Below are 14,398 nucleotides of genomic sequence, written 5' to 3' on the forward strand. Positions count from 1 at the left end.
GATTTTCTTCTTCCAGATCTTTTTTGCAGAGTTAGCTATGAAAGCTTTGGCATCCTCTACAGCCACTAATAACAAACATTTTAAATATTTGTTTTTCAGGCAGATAATTCTAATTAATCATTGAACTTGTTTCTAAGATAAAAAAAACTTTGATATTGAGTCTGCCTTATATTACCCTGATTTTATTCTTTGAGTTTTCATTGAAATACACCCGCACAAGAAACTCAGACATCTGCAGAGAAATCGGTCGTACTCTGACAGGCAACAATAAACTACAAGACAGATAGGCAACATCACAAATGTTCACAACAAATATGACGTAGTGTTTTTTTTCTTCCTTTTACGTCATTTGGAATGAATTCTTTAAATGAAATGCTAAAACTAATCGGTATAGTAATGTTTATTAAACCTCGTTGTCTGATTCGTATTTTTAAAAAGGCATGATAGCTAGATGTAGATTTAATCTAGATTCTCTAAACTAGATCTAGATTTTTTTACAGTATATCTAGATTTTTCTTATTAAAATCGTTGTAGAGTTTAGATCTAGAATATCTAGGTCTAGCTTAGACAAATATAATAATAGATCAAGATTTAGAATTTCAATTTCTAGACTTAAAGTGTAGATTTTGATTTCCAAACGTCTAGATCAATATTGCAATGTTATAATATACTAAAATATACTATATAATATACTAAAACTAATCTACTATTTTTAAATTTAATGGTATAATCAGTCTATTGATAGATAATTGATAGATAATCTAGTATTTTTATTGCATAAATCTAATCTAAATTACATCTAACTTATTCCAAATTTATATTCCAGATCTAGAAGTTATAGATCTTAAAAGTGCTAAATCAGAAGTTTAGTTTATGTAGATCTACATCATTATTCTAGTTCCGTTTAAATGAAAATGCCAATAGGACTGTTGATAACTGTGCTGAGACATCGAAGTAACAAGTACGATTCTATTTTTTTTTTATAGTAGGCTATAGTAATTATAGTAATATAGTAATATAGTAAGATGATCAAACGGGTTTAAATAACCAAAGAATGAATGATAGTAACAAGGCATTGTGTTATAAGTCTGAAGATTTAGCATTGTCATGATTATTTACAACCAGGCAAATAGTGTCCCACTTATCTTAGTTTTTAAATGGTATATTTGCTGGCACTAATGCATGATTTTGTTTCATAGTTGTTAATGGAATGTTATATTGTATGAAGAGTTGTACCCATGCACAGAGGAAACTACTCTCGTAATCAAGATGGCTGATTAAACTTGTTTGTGTTTACCTATGATTGTTCTTACGTCAAGTGTATTTATATTTGAGTGTCCATCGTAACAATAGTGTTGTATATTAAAACGAGTAGATAAATATTATCTGTATAGATAGAACATTATAATGTTGTAACATTAAGATGTCTTATTTTAAAGCACATCTATAGATCTGTAGCTTATTGTTTTGAATATTATATTTGCAAACTAATTTTTACGATTATAGGACAAAGATTATTGTTGCTTTTGCTTATCTGAATACATGCTGTAGAATTAGATTGAAACATCAGTGCATCCGATGTAGTATTTGAAAGTTGTTATGTGTAGTAAAACACACACTATATATATATTTACAAAAGAACAACAATATGTATTGACAACACACACAAAAAAAACATTAATAGGCATTGATTCCTTCCAATTTTTATTTTCTTAAATGTTCAAAAATTGTTTTTATACAATAATAGAATAAGACTGTTAAAAAGAAGAAATACGTTTTAATATGATTTCATTTCCAACAAATGTAAAGTTTAAGATACTCAAATATCTGCATTTTTTGCAGTGCCATCAACTTCAAGTCTGTTGAACTATTTATCTTACCGATTCTTTTGTGGTATTACACAGTTGTGACAGGTCTCTGCACTATGTAGTAGTCCACTTTATAACTCTGACATACGTGGTACGACTTTGTGTTGTTGATTGTCTTTTTTTTAAATGCGTAAATGTTTTGTAGTCAATATTTTGTGCATTCTCTCTACCGTCTTCTGGTTTTCTTCGTTAACATATAAGTTTCTGTAAATATATAATATATCCATTAATTTTGTTTACACATTGTGCATTTTTTTTTAATCTATCGTAAAGGCCATAAGTACAGTATTGACAGAAGAAAACACAGTAGCACAGTAGGCTTACTGTATCACACCCAATATATATATATATATATATATATATTAGTCTTTTTTTTTGAAATTCTTATAACGTATTTAAATGTGACTACTCGATTTATGTGGAACGCCAATGAAAATATCCATCCAAGTAGTATTTAACATTAATGTTTTTCTTCTCTGTGTGCAAAACAGATTTCAAAAATTGTTGAGTCAAACACTAAACTAAGTTTAAGTTATTTTCTATACGTCTTCTTGTTCAATTTAAGTGTGCTTTTTATGGAATAATAAACTGTAAAAGCTGAGTGTACAAAGGTTTATTTTTAACAATACGAAAGCATTGGCACACTAGCGAAAAGAAATATTTAGCTTATACAGTACTTTGAAATACTCTTTTTAAACTTATTGTGAAATGATTACATTATTCATTTAGAATTAGTATTTTTGCATTTTATTTCAATTATTTCTATAAATTGGTGGTGTATGTTCAATCAGAAGAAAATACAAAATAATCAGCTCTCATAAAAGCTGAATTAGCCAATAATATTAATTAACATGAAGACAATTATTTTTTCTCATCAGCTCCGGTGCGCGCACGGTTCACTTTACGCAGCCACTTTTTAATTCACTTTTTAACTAAAAATATTTTTTAAATAATACAATTTTTGTGATGTTTTAAACTGTTAGTTTTGTTTACTTGATTTACAGAATTATATTTTGTTTGTATTTTTATAGTTTTCATACATACTCCATTTATGGCGGGTAATATGGGATACTAAAATGATTTCATTTTATTTCTATATTTCAAAATGTAATGCTCGAATCCGTCTGATCTTTTGTGCAAAGTTTATTTCATTCTATATTAGCGTTTGGTAAAAATGTATCAATTATAAATTTTATAACTCTATTAAGTTAATTATCTCATATTACCCCACTTTCCCCTAATAGCTAATAGCTAGAATTAGTTAAACTTATTGCAATCCAAATAGAATAATCACTTCATTTAAAATCACATGCATAAAGTGGTCAAAATAATAATTAAGTTAATAAGTTATACAAATTAACTAAATATGTAAAAAAAAAAAATTAAAAAAAATAACCTCTACAGATCGCTCACTATCGCTTAGCAACTGAACGCATTATAAAAGTTTTGTTTATGGCATTGCAATAAATTTCTATCTAAACGAATCTATTTTAACCTCACCGGCTGTTATCCCCTACGTATCACTTCGCGAAGGTACTTAGTTCTTTTTAGTAAATAAGGTTCAAGGCTATGTCACGGCATTCTGCTCGTTAATGTGATACATTTTATTCTTAATATCTCTTTGTAGAGACAGCTTGCTGCCCAATGCCCCGAACTGCGAAGCAGGATCTAAGACTAAGTAAATCTTTTTTTTTTACCTATTCAAGTCTAAATTTCGAAACACATTTTCAACCTTTTGTCTTGTACAGTCTAATTATATAGAAAGTAACAAAATATTTACCCATGAATAGAATCTTGATACTTTTGCTGAATGCTATAACATTTTTCATATTATACTTTCGTCAGTCAAGACACTGTATTTATAAATATATATATCTTCTCCTTAGTGATTGAAAATTAGCACATAATTCTCGCTTTGAAAAGCCGGCCGCACACATAGGGTCTACAGATAGGCGTGCTTCCTTTTGTTAGCTCTGCGTTCTTTCACACTGGCCGCTCTGAAAAAAAAATCTTAGAAGTATTTTCCATAAGTGAAAATAAATTAGTAATATTATTATATCAACGAAGCCATAGGCACATAGCACATAGATTAAGATCATCTGTTTCTATAGTTAACGAGCAGGTGGAGAGCATAAAGACCAACCGTCTTTACTTTCCCCAACTTAAGTCATGTACCCATTAGATTTGGGTAGGCACCATAAAATCCCGTTTTTCACAATCCAAGTCTTCACCGAGATTCGAACCCAGGACCCAAGGTTTAAAAGCGAATCACTTAACCACTCAGAGACCGCACCCCTCAACGAAGCGTATATCAACATTAAACCTTGTTCGGATTGCAAAGAAATATTATAATTATTTTATAAATAGCTCTCTAGCATTAACCCAAATCTCTTCAATTTCCTGCATTAACAAGACTGAAAAATGCTATGGGAATAACAAAAAGTTACAGGATTAAAATGTAAGAGATTATTTATGCATTCTTAGTATTTATGTCACTGTAAATTTTTTTATAAATGCTTTCAAAATAGCCTTTTTCTCTTAGACTTTCTTAGTTAAACGTTTATTATAGACAATATACAATTTAAAACATTATATGTAGAAAATGATTTTCAAGATGGATAAGAATATCAAATAATCTCGCTATTTTTTTAGAGGGTTATATCCCTTACACAATTTGTTATTAAATGTGATATGATTGTTGTAAAAAGATAACTAATTTTAACTAAAACATGTTTTCGAACAGGATGCCTATCAAAGTCTGTCAGAAAAAAAGGCACCTAAAGTCTATATAATACAATGCACTATGTCAAGAGGTTGCTAATATATTTTTATCTGTATATAAGTTTTTTGTGCAGCACTACAAGTTTTAAGAAAAGTGTCGCCGAGTGGTTTGTGCTTCTGACTGTCGTCATGATGGTCATTAGTTTAAACAACGCCTCTGGTTTCACCTTCTATTTGTAAGAGAATTGGGCTATGAGGTAATAATTTTCTTTTCTGAAGGAACTCTAAATCTTAAAAAACAAACTTACTTTGGTAATTGAAGCCCCATCTCTGCTCTCTCCTTAGAAAACTTTGGCTTTTCCTCAGGACAGTCTCCTAACCCTAAAAATAAAACAAAATATACTTATTGATATTTCTTTTATCTAATGAAAGCTCTAAGTCAAGTATAATTTAAATGATATTTTTCATTTACGTTTTATCTTTGTGTCCAAATAACAGTAATCAAGATTTAATGTGGCTAAATGTTTTTGAATATCTATTATTATATTATTATTATATAAATGTATTATCATTACAAAAGTAAATAAAAACAAGATTACAATGACAGTTTGTGTGGAAACACAAACTCAAAATCGGCCCCCGAAGTGGTCCAACCAGGCAGATAAAAAGGCAGGTTTCAATTTTTCAGAAAGGACATCAGACTGAAATCTAATCTTGTAATATTTTTTTTTTTACTTTTAATAGTATATTTTAATAACTACACGATGATTGTTTTTGTAGCTTATATTACGTATATCCTACTTTTACATGGAACAATATATTTAATTTATTATATTTTAATATTTCTCCTCAAATACTCTAACAACGATATAAATGTTTTTTATTCACTAATGTATTGTATTTTAGAATGGCTTCGGACTGTGTATTTTAATCATGTTAACATTTGTTTTATCATTTAGATTTTAATTTTGTCATGTACATAAATTTATGAAACATTAATTTTTTGCAGTATAGTCCATAAATAAGCCTTATAAATCGCAGAGCCTGGTATTTACTTTCTTATATTCAGGTCGTACATTCATGGAAACAAGTAGTTCCGGATTCTGGAAACAAATGGAACCTGTACACGGTTCTTGAAAACGGCTCTGAAGAATTTCTTAGAATTTCGATTGTCGATGTATATCGTAGGGAAAAGAAATACTAGCTCGTTGGCCACACTGGGAAAACTTTAGTTTGACCCTAATAATTTTTAATCATAAAAAAGAATAATGTAAATTTAGCTAGAGGACTAGAAAATCATTATCTAAAACATAACGTCTTCATTTGTATCCACATGTAGGCCATATTCATTAAGGAGTTAAATAAATTAATAGTTCAGGAACATTTTGCGCACCGTCTTCTAAGCTAAGTGTAAATCTATAAGCCTAGGAAATTATAAAGTCTAGTAGATTTATTTATTCTCTTTTCCAGTAATTTTTCTACATGTAAAGAAAGTTGTGCTTCGGCTCTCTTAGAATCATTAAAACCTTTTATCTCTGACTAGTGTATTTGAAATGGAGGATGGTGGCCGAGTCGTAAAGTGCTTGGCTTCACAACCGAAAGGTCCCGGTAACGAAACTCAGATTGGACTGGGATTTTTTATTTTGGAATTTTAAGGGCGTCCCAGAGGGAAAAGTATAGCGGTTAGTCGTTGTGCTGACCACACGACACCCTCGTTAACCTTATATATCTAGTATTTACTTTACTAGTGTAATTGCAAACAAGAAGTTGAATGCTTGTTTTTCTTAAGTGTAGGCAAATGTCACTACTTTAAAATCTCTTTAATTTTGGACTGTCTTCTCAGCTAAGTAGCATTTATACAGTTTCTTTAAGACAAAAATGCATAACCTAATGTGTAACCATCAGTTTGTTAAAATAATAAAAAATAATAAATAACAATTAATATTCTGTGAAGTATGTTCCATATCCCTCAAACAGTTGGGTATGAAGAGGGCTAAATGTCACACAATTAAGATTTTAATATAGAAAATTGAACAAACTAGAATCGGGCAAATAAAACAAAAATTAATGGAAAGTACTTATTTTTGTTTTCGCAGTAAAACCTCATTTTAGAATTGCCATTAAATCAAGCTATTTCGAAAATTAAAATACAGCACATGTTAGCTATTCATATTTTTTTCTTAAAGCTCAAACGATTTTTTTTTAGCAATATGATGGTCTAAAATAAAAATAAAAAAATAGTTGACTAATTCTCTTAGATACTGCATGATACATTGGTGAAGTATGGAAAACATTAAATTAGGTTAAATACAAACAAAAACATCAAAAGATAAATTATTCATTTCGGTATAAAGAATGTATTACACAATCAAGAAACTACAGAGACAATCGGGTTGTCTATTAAAAAGTAGGACAAAATAGCGTAGGCTCCCTTGGTTTCTTTTAACAGCGTAACAACAAATACCAAAAATATTTAAAATAGTATAGAAGTTTCGAGACTACGTATATAGACTACGATTATAGAAAGAAAATGTTTAATATGTATGGACAATTTATGTCAGCCAAGAAAATGTTATTTATATTTTAACTTCCATAAACTAACATACTTACAAATATTGAGTGTAGTTGTATCCAATAATTGTGTAACAGGGGAAGAAACATTTTCCCTTCTTTTGCTTCACGTTGTCCATAAAAGATATATCAATTGCTTAAAAATCATGCATATATAATTCTTTTTTAAAGTTTCACCTATGTTAAAACTATCAATTTGATTTAATTTAGTGTCATACTCTCAATAACAAAAGAAGACATAATTTGTAAGGAACTTTGTTCCTTTAGTTTTCAAAAAAAAAACATTACAACATGTACATTACTTATGTAATAATCTAAAAAAAAATGCATAATCATAATCTAATCACATTTGAAATACTTATTTGTATTACAACTTCAGAAAAAATACACTATAAATCTAAAGATTTGTGAACAATTGTGATCTTTTACATAGCTCCAAGAAAGCAAGATTGTAATAGTAAAATTTACATTGGCAAAAATTAAACGTATGTTGTTTTTTTTTAAACCTTTAGACAGTATCAAAGAACTAAAACTTACAACATGCTATGGTAAACTCTCTCTTGCATTATTAGTGTAAAATATGACAATTAGCATGCTATGTTGCTTAGTTCAAAAGAAAAAGTATACATACGTTTAAAATTAAAATTCCTTCCATTTCATAAGTTTAAACATAGACAAATGAAAAAATAGTGTATAGTTACTAAAAGATTCTGAATAATATGCTGAATATGATGATGTAAAAAATACACCATTTGTGTTTTATTATAAATTAATCAAAGGGGAAAAAGAAAATAATTAATATTGTATGCAATTAAAATGAATCATCTTTATAAATAAAAGCTGTTAATTAAAAATATTGAATCGTGAAAAAAAAGGCACAAAAAAGAATTTCTAGAGTTTGCGAATATTAAAGAAAACAATCATATTTTAAATAAGCAATTTAAGTAACTTTATTTTTTTTTTATTTACTTTTAAAATATTTACAGATTCTAATAGATAAATCCTGATAAAAAAAGATACGTAGATAGATAGATAGATCTAGAGAGAGAGAGAGAGAGAATTGTTAAAATCAACCTAGATATAACAAAAGAGTCTTAACTAACATAAAATTTATAAAAGAACATTTTAAAAATCATTGTGAATAATTTAAAATACTATAAATATAAATATATATATATATGCTCAGAAAACAATACCGTTATTATTACAATTAAATTGTCAAAAATTGTGAAAAATCATTTGTGTCAACGTCAGATATCTATTAATATTTTTACAATTTGTACTACATTGTAATACTTTTAAAAAATACGAAATCACTAAATTAATAGCATAGTTAACGTATCAATACTAAATATGATTCTGTAGATAATATAATATAGCTTTTATGTAAGTTCATTATTGATTTGTATATTTAAAAAGTCTACAAACCAAATTACATAGATAGAAAAATCTTGCAAATATCTTATATCTTACAACGTTTCATTAATGAAAAAGGCAAAATAAGGACATACATTTTTGAGAATCAATGTGATTTGAACATAATTGTGATGTTTGTTGTTAATATATAAATATATATAAATATTTCAGATGCGAATCATATCACAAAATAGTAGTAATTTGGTTAAATTTTTTTTATCAGCATAATTCAACAAACAATATGTATGAGAAAAAAAATGAGAAAGATAAAACGACATAAAGTTTGAATCTTACTGTGCTCGACAGCGACCTTCAAAATGCTGAAAAAAGATGTAACAATAAACAAAAAAATCAACGAACATAAACTAGAAAATAAAAGTTAATATTTTTAGATCTACAAAATCATAAAAAAGAGAATAACTTGTCTACATTGTGTACATGGAAAAAGATGCATATGAACAAATCATTTAAAACAATTTTAAATTTTGATTTTAACCTTTTTTGGACAATTGTAAATGATTTAATAAGACTTTGGTGTAATTCATCAGTACGCCGCTTTCGGCGGTATGTAGAGAAAAAAAATATTATTTTTATTACGATAGAAAATTTTCCTCTATTAATAATTAAATTAATTCGTAACCATGGTGATACTCTTTCAAAATGGCATGTAGGAAGTTTAAAAGCCTCAGAACCCCTCGATGACGAAATTGGTAATCATTTCATATATTGTCCCACATGGTCTCTTTTTTAATATATATATATAAGTATTATTAATTTGAACAAAATTTTAATTATTAAGGCAGCTTAAAGGTGCAGATTTATTTATTATGTAAACAGTATTATCTAATTAAGAAGTGAATCTGAAACGAAACAGCATAGTCTGCCATAGTAGATCTATACCACTACCCGGTATCAAAAGGCATCCTATTCCTGATCATAACATTGGCCTAGGTCTAGTATATTTAAAATTGAACGTATAAAATCATACAAATTCTAGTCTAGATCTAGATTCTACATCAAGATTCTAGATAAGGTCTAGTTCTAGTTCTATACTTATAGCTAATTCTAGATCTAGACTAATCTAAAAATCTAGACTTAGATTTAAATCTAGGTCTAAATCAAGAACTAGGTCTAGATCTAGCTAGATCGTGATCTAGTTTGTATGACAAATGGCAATGGAGATATTTTTTTTTTTTTTTTTGTTTTGCGGGAAAGGCTTGTCCAAATCTGTCATGTCATTTCTAGCTAGCTCACTGCCTAAAGTTGGTCAAGATTTTTTTTTTTCGTGTTGCCAATTTATCTATATTGTATGAAGAATAACTCTTTTTTAGTTTCTTTTTATTACATGTAACATGTTATTGATTTTGAATGTATGGATAAGGTTAATAATTATTATTTAAAAAAATATAAGTGTACGATTAATGAATATATGAAGTTGCTGTGGCTGAGGTTTAAAGCACTTGGAACCGAAAGTTCCCTGTTCGAATCCTGGTGGGGCCGGTTTTGAGTTTGTGTTTCCACACAAACTGTTTTTGTAACCTTATTTTTATTTAATTTAAGATGCAGAATAAAAAAGGGATAGAAAATAAAATATTTACAAAACCAAATATAAATATATCTAAATAAAAAATAGAACAATGATACATGAGTGGCATAAAGAAAGAAAATTTTAAAACATACAGAACGAAAATTTAAGCATGTTTATGAATATGCGTAGTTACACAAGTCTTTTATTATATCGGTTAATATCAACAATCAAATAACAGAAATGTTGACATGTACGAGTGTATCTGATTGTAACGATTTAAGGAACAGAACATTAAAATACGACTTAAAATATATAAAGATTAGATTGTTCTTCAGAAACACCTGCAAAAGACTTATATGAATAAGAAAAAAATATTTAATTGTTTACAATTGTTAATAATGAAATTTTTAATACAGAAGTTACAACATAGAAAGTTCGTAATACAGAGTTTTTTCAAAGTGTTAATGAACATATATGTTTTCTAAAATAAAAAAAATATTACATTTAAAGATAAAAATTCGTGAATAAAAAGTATTTTAAAATAGTTAATACATTAGAGTTATTACATAATCATTTTATTTATTATTTAATTATAAACTAAAAATAAAGGTGTTTTCTTACATAACAGAGAGAAAGATCTAAGTATTCCTGAATAATAATAGGATTATATTCCCAAACAATTTATTGCACTGTAAAACTTCAATCATAAGAAAACAATAAAAACGTAGATTTTTACAAACGATGTTGGCAGTTAAAAGACATTTTACACTTACAAATCTTATGTTCATAAAAAAAATTTCTTTAAAAGTATTTTTTTTTTAAATGGTGAGTCCTAAAAAAAAATAAATATATAAATAAAATACAACCGATAGAAATTTAAAAAAAAATACATGTAACAGTCATCCCAGAAATCCTTTGGGAATATAAATTACATAAAACTTTTTATTCGATACGTTCTTGTTGTTATAGAAAAAAAATATTAATAAGACTAAAAATGAGTGAATAGAAATATTGATGGGCGAGTGACATAAGGAAAAATAAGAACATATAGAAAACATGATATATGCACTTAATTTTGTTCATATAGTTTATATCTACACACACAAAATATTACAAAGTTGTAGTTGAAAACTACAAAATATGCCAAGATTTGTTCAATTAATAAATTGAATATTGTACATAAAAATGACAAACTACAAATTTTTTTCAGAATGTTAAGATAAGATAATATTATAAATCAATTAACAAACATTTGTATGTGTACCAGTGTTCAGGTTCTGTTGTATCGAATATATATATATATATATATATATATATATATACGCATATTTATATATATATATATATATATACGCATATTTATATATAATAAAAGTTACTCTTTGAAATAAAAGTCAAATTTTCATAAAATAGTGGATGGTGGAATGAAATGTAGGACCAATAACTTTAAATGTAAGTTAAAAAGATCTTTATAAACAAATTTAAAATTTGAATTAAAAAAATTCTATTTCGCAAACAAACAAAATATTGACAAAACAATAAATGGATTACTAGGAATAAACTAATTAATGAACAGAAATAATAAAATATTTCAGCATTAGAATAAGAATAACGTTACAACATAAACAAGCATAACTTTTATGCAAATTTTGTTATCATCTAATTCAAATGTATGGCTCCCCAACCTGGAGGCCTAAGGCTTGAATCTGCGATATATAATTTCGGGACTTTCTAAATAATATTTGTACAGGTCGTTGTATATTAAAATGTGTATGTAATACACTTTCATTTCTTGAAGAAATAAACTGAATAATGTATTATAAAAATGACTTCTTATAACAGAAAAGTATATACATTATAAATTATAAATCAAATAGCAATCATTTTTTATATAATGTGTACATTTCAGGAACTTCAAAATTTAATATTTATTGCTTACTAAAACAATTCAAAAAGTAAAATATCACAAATAAAAGATTATAAATGTCTTAAAATACATTCTCTAAATATAAATAAAAAATAAAATTATAACTCAATAGCTGTTTGTTATCAACTTGAAATAAGATCATTAAAATTAAACAGCAAATCTATCTAGCAAACAAGGGTATTTTTTAGTTTAACATCAATGTTTTGACAAATTTAAACCTATAGAATACGTTCACCAAATAAAGAAAGTCCCTTTTCTGTATGGTTAAAACTCACAACCACAAACGGAAATGATCTATATTTAAAGCTCAACAATTAAATACAAAAAATAAAATATCCAATGAAAAGCCAGTGCATTGCATAACTATAAATACAATATAAAATAATTGTGAACAGGCGAACAAATATGCCTTAAATAAACATCAAATATTGCTCACTAAAACACTAAATATTAAGCAGGTTGTAAACACTTTTTTGTTTTGATTTTAGTCACGTAATGCTGATAATAGTTTCTCATGATTAATTTCGAAATGTGCATGATGTTATATGTAAAAGTCTTTGAAAAAGAACGTACCCGTTTCTATGATGTTATTAGACAAGACAAGTCGTTTTTATCTTAGCAAACATTTTTCACTGACCCAAAGAGGTTTATAAGCAAAAATCTACAAGGGCAGCACAGCTACCTATTACATTTTTTTTTGTTCATTTATGAGATCGCTGAAAAAAGTTGACATGCAAATTAAGGCTTTCCAAGCTAAATAAACTTGTCTTGCTTGTATATGAGTTGGCCGCTTTTATGTTAAACTCCCTCCCATTCTCTCTCCATTGGCCTCGCTGCCTCTCTCTCTCTCTCTCTCTCTGTGTGTGTTTTTCTTTGATTCTTTCTCTATTTAGCCTTCTTTGACACTACCTAAACCATTTCTCTCACTCTCTCTTTCTCTTTCTCTTTCTCTCTCTCTCTCTCTCTTATAGTAGGCCTCAACACTGACCTGAGGCGTCGCAACCTCTGGGCTGTGGAGACAAATAGCTCGTTGCTACGTTGTACATACGGTGACCTGGCTACAAGCTATTGGTCTCCATTCCCTACAGGTTACGATGTTGAAGGTCATTGTTCAGGCTCTCTGTGACGATTGGTCTCGTTTAAGTACTGAACCGCAATGTCACGCTATTCAACGTTGCTGCACTGATCACAGCCGTCAAATCATTTAGTCAGTTTCAAGGTTTCAAACATCAATTAATGTGTTTTATGTGTAACACTTTTGAAAAAAAAAGTGGTCTCATCAGTTTGAGGTGTAGAGATATTTCCAGCCTAATCAGACATTCCCAACAGCACATTATCGCAATAGGCACCCACCCACTACTTAGGTAGCCGTCATTTAACGCCATTTTGCACTGTTTTTTAGTTTAGCACAAAGACGCTATCCGATACTCCATGCTTTTCTGACTGAATCCATATCGGCAGTTTGTGTCTTTCTGACTGCACTAGAGAAACGTCTTTACGCTATTACCCAGATGACATCTTCACCTATCTTTGGAACAAAATAATCTTTTAGAAACACGAGAGACGTGTTTTCCAATAATGCTATAGATTCCCAAGTAGCTGCTGTAAAAAAAGAAAAAGGTATTCACATGATTTGTTTACCACATTGTCAAATACAGTCTGGTCTTTCAAGTTTTGCGTTGGTCATAACCGGTTAGAAGGCTACAGTATGACATTCTTAACCGTAGACCAGCTGTTCTCAACCTATTATGCTCGGCGACCCCCTCTTACAATCCCCCACTTAGCCGCGGACCCACCCACTCCCCACCCCCGCACACACACACAATATTAGAAGAATAGACAATAACAATCCATTTTTTCAATGGTCTTCGGCGACCCCTGGCAAATCGTCAATCGACCCCCAAGGGGGTCGCGACCCACAGGTGAGAACCCCTGCCCTAGACTATGAAAGTTCTCTGTCATATACAATAGATGTTAGCCATTTGCGTTAGTTTGACTCAAATGTAGAACCAGACTGCTGTGTGGGAAGTCTTAATCGGTTTGGTTCATTTTACACATAAGTACGTTCTTTGCGAAATTATAATTGTGGCTTTAGATTTGTTCAAATTGTACTATAATCATGTATGTCATGGTTTAGGTAAACATCAAAACAAGCTAGAGACGATAAATTTGTTTTATTTAACCCAGCACAAAAAGTAATATTCCCAGTGCCTACCGTTAGCAATAATTGTCCAGAACTCTAGACAAAAAAAAAGGTCTGCTATGGCAAAAAAAAAAAAGATAAGCCTTAAATAACGTATATCTTTTTTTAAATCTGAAATCAGAAGCTTTATGTATTACCATCAGAGTTGCCTACTAGTACACATC

At 28.7% G+C, this 14,398-nt stretch overlaps 1 long non-coding RNA gene across 1 annotated transcript; it reads right to left on the reverse strand.

The window, feature by feature from the left end:
* Positions 1-1,704: 1,704 nt before the first annotated feature.
* On the reverse strand, positions 1,705-8,060 carry LOC129926432 (uncharacterized). The gene is made up of 4 exons (XR_008778084.1): positions 7,200-8,060; positions 4,898-4,970; positions 3,649-3,865; positions 1,705-2,072 (listed from the first exon to the last, which is right to left on the reverse strand). It is a non-coding gene; the product is annotated as an uncharacterized LOC129926432 (long non-coding RNA).
* Between the last annotated feature and the right edge of the window lie 6,338 nt (positions 8,061-14,398).

The sequence above is a fragment of the Biomphalaria glabrata genome, chromosome 1 (genome assembly GCF_947242115.1).
Source record: "Biomphalaria glabrata chromosome 1, xgBioGlab47.1, whole genome shotgun sequence".
Taxonomy (NCBI): Eukaryota; Metazoa; Mollusca; class Gastropoda; family Planorbidae; genus Biomphalaria; species Biomphalaria glabrata.